Source organism: Leucopleurus acutus, assembly GCF_964270905.1.
Source record: "Leucopleurus acutus genome assembly, chromosome: 4".
Lineage (NCBI taxonomy): Eukaryota > Metazoa > Chordata > Mammalia > Artiodactyla > Delphinidae > Leucopleurus > Leucopleurus acutus.
Genome location: NC_139146.1, coordinates 132246908 through 132252907, shown reverse-complemented (window position 1 = coordinate 132252907; position 6000 = coordinate 132246908).

Here is a 6000-nt window from a genome sequence, read left to right as displayed (position 1 = left end):
GTTTCTCCTTCTAACAAAAAGCAGAAAGGGACTTTTCTGATGGCGTAGTGGTTAAGAATCCGCCTGCCAATTCAGGGGACACCGGTTCGAACCCTGGTCCGGGAAGATCCCACACGCCGCAGAGCAACTAAATCCTTGCGCCACAACTACTGAGCCTGCGTACCACAACTACTCAAGCCCGCATGCCTAGAGCCCTTGCTCTGCAACAGGGAAGCTACTGCAACGAGAAGCCCGTGCACCGCAAGGAATAGTAGCCCCACTTGCCGGAACTAGAGAAAGCCTGTGTGCAGCAATGAAGACCCAACACAGCCAAATAAATAAATAAAAAGGCAGAAAGGATTCTCCTCAGTTGAGTCTGTAGAAAACCCTCAGGGAAAGAGGGTATTATTCTTTGCTCTAGTTACAGTTTATAAGATGGCTGTCAGTTCCCCAAATTCTTTTTTGGGAATGTTATGAAATGAGGACAGTGCTGTGTTTTTGAGGCAGCTGATCACCCTCTACCTATGGGTAACCTTCTAGAAATGTGTCCAGACGTTGATGCAGGTCTTGTCACACCAGAAAGAACTAGACAGTCTGCTACTCAGAGTTTTAGGTAGCCACAGATGTGTTTTTTATTGCAGTAACTTCAGTGAGAGAAAAAGGCAACTTTTTCTCTTTTGTTTGAAGAAAAACAAAATTGGAAGGAAAGAGTTTATGCTACCATATTGGTAATTTCCAGCTGTATTATGTTCACTAATCCAGAACTGGGAAAAACAGCTTCTAATGCAAAAAGTTACAGAGAGGTAGCATCTGCTCTTAAATTTTTGCTTTCTCCCTGTATTGAAGGCCCGAGATTCTGAAGTTGTTCTTGAACTTGACCCTGCTCGTTTATAATATGCTGTATTTTAACTACACCACAGTGCTGGTGAAAGAAACATTTACATCAAGAAAGCATATGGATTTGATAACCCACCCTGGGAAATCAAGGACACCTGTTGTTTTTTTTTTTTTTTTTTTGCTGTAAACATTTTTTGAAAGTCTAAACATAAAGCACTGGTCCAATTCATTTAATATTTTGGAATGAATTTAGTTATGTGTCATAATAGAAATGGATTGTGGTGTTTTTTTGTAGTTGAAAAGATCAAAATTTTCACATTATCAGTTAAAACCACGTTAGTAAGAAACATTTTGAAAACTGAATTTATTTTAAATAAATGTGGTGTCAAGTATTCAAGCAGAGAAAATCCCTCAGAGAGGTAGATGTGCATTTTTAAGAAAGAAAAGAACCACATACCTTGGAAATCATTTGCTGATATCTAAACTATTCCTGAATTTTTATAGACTGTAATTTGTTTATTTCAACTGGCTGTACAGTTTTAATTAGTTTCACTGTGGTAGAATTAGATCACTGAAGTAGATTCACTCCACTGCAAGATGAACAGCAGCCTTATGGACCACAGATTTCCAACATAAACTATAATTCAGAAAAGGCCAATACAACTCTTTTCTTTGTGGCTGGGTAACCATTTATGTCTGAGGTGAAGATGTTAATATGGAGATTTTGTGAGCTAGGAAAGAAGACGAACGCTATCATTCTAATTTATGACCTTTCATATAAGGCCAAATGTAAAGGCAACTTCAATTGTTTTATATCTCAGGGCCAGCACATAGCAGATGTATGAAATTTGGAGTGTTAGACATAAACTTTTATTACTAAATTATAAATAATTTCTCCTACTTATACTGTTCACCTTTCAAGTTCATCTTGATTAAAATACAAGAGCAGGGCTTCCCTGGTGGCGCAGTGGTTGAGAGTCCACCTGCCGATGCAGGGGACACGGGTTCGTGCCCCAGACTGGGAGGATCCCGCGTGCCGCGGGGCGGCTGGGCCCGTGAGCTGTGGCCACTGGGCCTGCGCATCCGGAGCCTGTGCTCCGCAACGGGAGAGGCCACAACAGTGAGAGGCCCGCGTACCACAAAAAAAAAAAAAAAGAAAATCCAAGAGCAGCGTCACACGGATTTCACTGAATTTTACTACTGAGAGCGGTTTTCTAGAGTTCAGAGTGGAGCATAAAGCATCACTGCATTTGGAAGACTTTCCTCATAGGAGTTCAGACCCTGAGCCCATCTCTTCTGAAATTCAAGTTATACCAAAAATGATGGTCGATGACGTCTGAACATTTATTTAAACATCTCAAATGTTATATCTGAAACCCAGTGCCCATGATGTAGAATATATCACATCTTTTGGGAAAAATAAAAGGCACACCACGGTTTTTTCTGAGAAATTTGGCCCACAGTCAATAAGCTTATATTACTTCTCAGAAGATATTCGACAAGAGTATCTTTTTCCTTGTTGTCTTTAACAAAAATTTTTCACATCCCATGATAAAAGGTAGATAACAGTGGTCCAAATACCCAAATCTAGGATGTGACAGGTGTTTCTACTGTCCAGTCTGAAGCTCCAAGTGCAAGCCAGCACTTCATAGAGTTAATGCATTGCTGGAACAAGACGGCCAAAGTTACTAGAAGCATAACACTAATTTAGATATTAAAATCTGCTTTGGAGACTGTTGACCAATCCAGTTTCATGTTTGCATTTCTCATCATCAGTGTCATGAGCATAACACAATCACCCACATGTCCACAGGGCTGTTGGGTGTTTTATAAAATAAGCTAGACGTGATATTGTTACCCAACTGGGTTTGTTTGCCTGAGGCTCAGCAAGCCAAATGCTCAGATGATGAGGTTTGCAGCAGAGAAAAGTTTACTCACAAGGCAGCCAAGTGAGGAGAAGGGAGAACAAATCTTAAAACCGCCTCCTTCAAAGGTGAGGGGCTCAGGATATTATGGGATAAAGCTGAGGCATAGGAAGCGTGGAGAGAGGTGCCTGGAGATAAGAACAAGGTGAGGCGATCATCATTCTGCGCAAGCGCAACTATGCTACAGGCTTTTACATGGGACACGTGTTCAGAGAGTGGCGGTGCCAGCATGTTTTGAGGGTGGAGTTTTGGATCCTCTGATGTCAACAGGTCAATTATTGGACAGCCTAATGGGAAGGTCAGTGGTCCTAACCAGTCCTAACCTACCTGAGTTTGAACTGGAGACACAGGTGACTCCAAGTTTCTAAAAAAAAAACTTGGGCGAACATCTTATTGTTTAGGCTACGTGATGCTTGGAGGACATGCAAGTTTTTGTAAAAACAAAGTGAGTTTGATCAATGAAGTCAGGTTACAGTTTATTATTTATTAATGGCTAATTGACGACTGCCCTTGATTTCAAATACCTTCTCTTATGCACATGAAACACTGAAGGACATGGTTTTTCAAAGGCCTAAGTACAAAGAACTATAGAAGTTTGGAACAAAAAAACAGAGTGGCAAAAGTTCATCTCAGTATTTTTATGCTAGCATTTGCCTATTTTAAGAATAATAAATTCAAGAGAATGAAAAGACAAGTTACAGATTGGGAGAAAATATTTGCAAAAGACACTTCTGATAAAGGACTGTTATCCAAAATATACAGAGAACACTTAAAACTCAATTTTAAAAAATGAACAATCTGGTTGAATAATGGGCAAAAGATTGGAAAAGACACCTCACCAAAGAAGATGTACAAATGGCAGATAAGCGTATGATGATATGTCATTAAGGAAATGCAAGTTAAAACTGCAAAGAGATACCACTATATACCCATTACAATGGCCCAAATCCAAAACACTGGACACACCAAACACTGGTGAAGATGTGGAGCAATAGGAACCCTGAGTCATTCCTGGTGGGAATGCAAAATGGTACAGCCGCTTTGGAAGACAGTTTGGCCATTTCTTACAGAAGTAAACACACTCTTATCATACAGTTCAGCAATTGCGCTCCTTGGTATTTATTCAAGTGAATTGAAAACTTATGTCTATACAAAAACCCACACACAGACATTTATAATAACTTTATTCATAACTGCTAAAACTTGGAAGCATCCGAGATATCCTTCAGTGAGTGAACGAATAAATAAACTGTGGTACATTCAGACAATGGAATGTTAACCAGAGCTAAAAAGAAATGAGTCATCAAGCCATGAAAAGATATGGAGGAACCCTGAATGCATATTACTAAGTGAAAGAAGCCAACCTGAAAAGGCTACATACTGTATGATTCCAACTGAATGATATTTTGGAAAAGGCAAAACCATGACGACAGGAAAAAGATCAGTGATTGCCAGGGGTCAGTGGGGAGAGAAGGATAAAAACACAGATGAGGCACAGATGATTTTGGAGACCCTGGAACTGCTCTGTATGATACGATAATGGTGGATACATGTCATTATATGTTCGTCCAAACCCATAGAGTGTACGCCATCAAAGTGAACCCTAATATAAACTATGCACTTGGGGTGATTATGATGTGTCAGTGTAGGTTCATCAATTCTTACAACTAAAGCATGTAAGCTAAACTAAATCTTGTCACGCTATTTTTATGACTTTAAAACTCCTTAATAAATTAATGTTTGTGTTCAGGGTTTTGAAGACGTGTTCTCAGTGGACTACTATTCCGAAAAAGCCTTGCACGTGTTTTCTTTGTATAATAAAAGATGCTGGGGGGAAAAAAGCCCTGTAAAATATGGAAGGTTGCTTTGTGGGTTAGTGAAAGCCAATTCTAAGCTGCTGAGGGGGTTCTGGGCACAACTACATTTTGGTAAACATTTTTGGCTTGTGAACTAATTCATGGTGCCCACCCTGTTTATCTGCTTGGGCCCTTACAAATCTTTGCCCCTTCGAAAATGTTGCAGCTGCTCTGCAGATGAAACGTGTCCTTAAAATTCTTCCTTGTCCCCTGCCCACCAGTCACAATGACTCCATGGAGGCTCTTTGGTAAAGTGAAAGAGGCTATGAATAAAAAATTCTGTTTTAAATAATTGAAACAATCGGTGCAGAATATAGTACAATTTGATGTCTTCTGTGAAGGTTTTTGGGGATGGGGCTTTATATCCTATTATGTTGTGGGGTTTTTTGGGGCAGCTAATTGATTTATTTAAATGACACTTTACCTAAATTTTTAAAATTTACATTATATTTTATATGGCAAGAACTTCAAATACAGCTCTTTTAAATAAATCTACAATTATGTGGTCTTTACCCGAAGGGAGCTCTTATAAAAGCATATAAGGAAGTCCTTCCTTTCTACCAAATCACACCTAGTCATTGTCTGTCCCCTGTGTCAATCAAAGGTTCATTTCTTCTGCCTTTAGCTAAGAGAAGCTCACAAGAGGGTGAACTCATTTTTGCCTTAGAAAAAAATCTGTATTTTAGATCCTGTAACACTTAAACAGGGTTAAAGATCTGCTTAAAGATATCATCGCTTTGTTTATAGCATTACAAATTTGGAATAGAAGTAAAGTATAAACTTTAAGCTGATGAGGGTATGCGTGTAGGGGAAAAAGGAATCAAGTCCTGGCATATTAGTTTTCTTCTTTTTCCTCTCCCTTGAATAGCAAGAATATTGAGAATTCATGCAAAGTTCCAAACCAAGTTCCCATAGCAGCACTTAAATAATGTCTGTACACCATTTCCAGTTAGAACTAGTTTGTAATGCAACGCACTTTATGCCTTTATAATACGAGTTACTTCAGTGATTTTGATTTTTTTTTTGTCGATTATCGTCGCTATGGAAACAATCTCTTGCTAAGAAAGACTTTGTCTTCACACATTTAAGCAAAATCCAAAAGTGGATTTAAAGGTCCGAGACTGCTTGTCTTATTTATTTATTTGTATTTAATTATTCAAATTCAGGACCTTTCTTGAGTATGTATAGACATTACTTTCGCAGTGAATTCCAGTTTCTTATGCCTTCAAGTTATTTTTTAACATTTCTGCCTAAAAGAAATCCTGGTTAAAATATCCCTTCCAGTGTTGCTTTTTCCTTTGCGGGAGTGGGGGAGGGAGGACTGGTGGTGTTTGCTTTCTGTTAGAAAAGAGCCCCAGCGCTTTCCACCTTGACTCCGGGGCGCCAACTTCACCTTCAGGCAA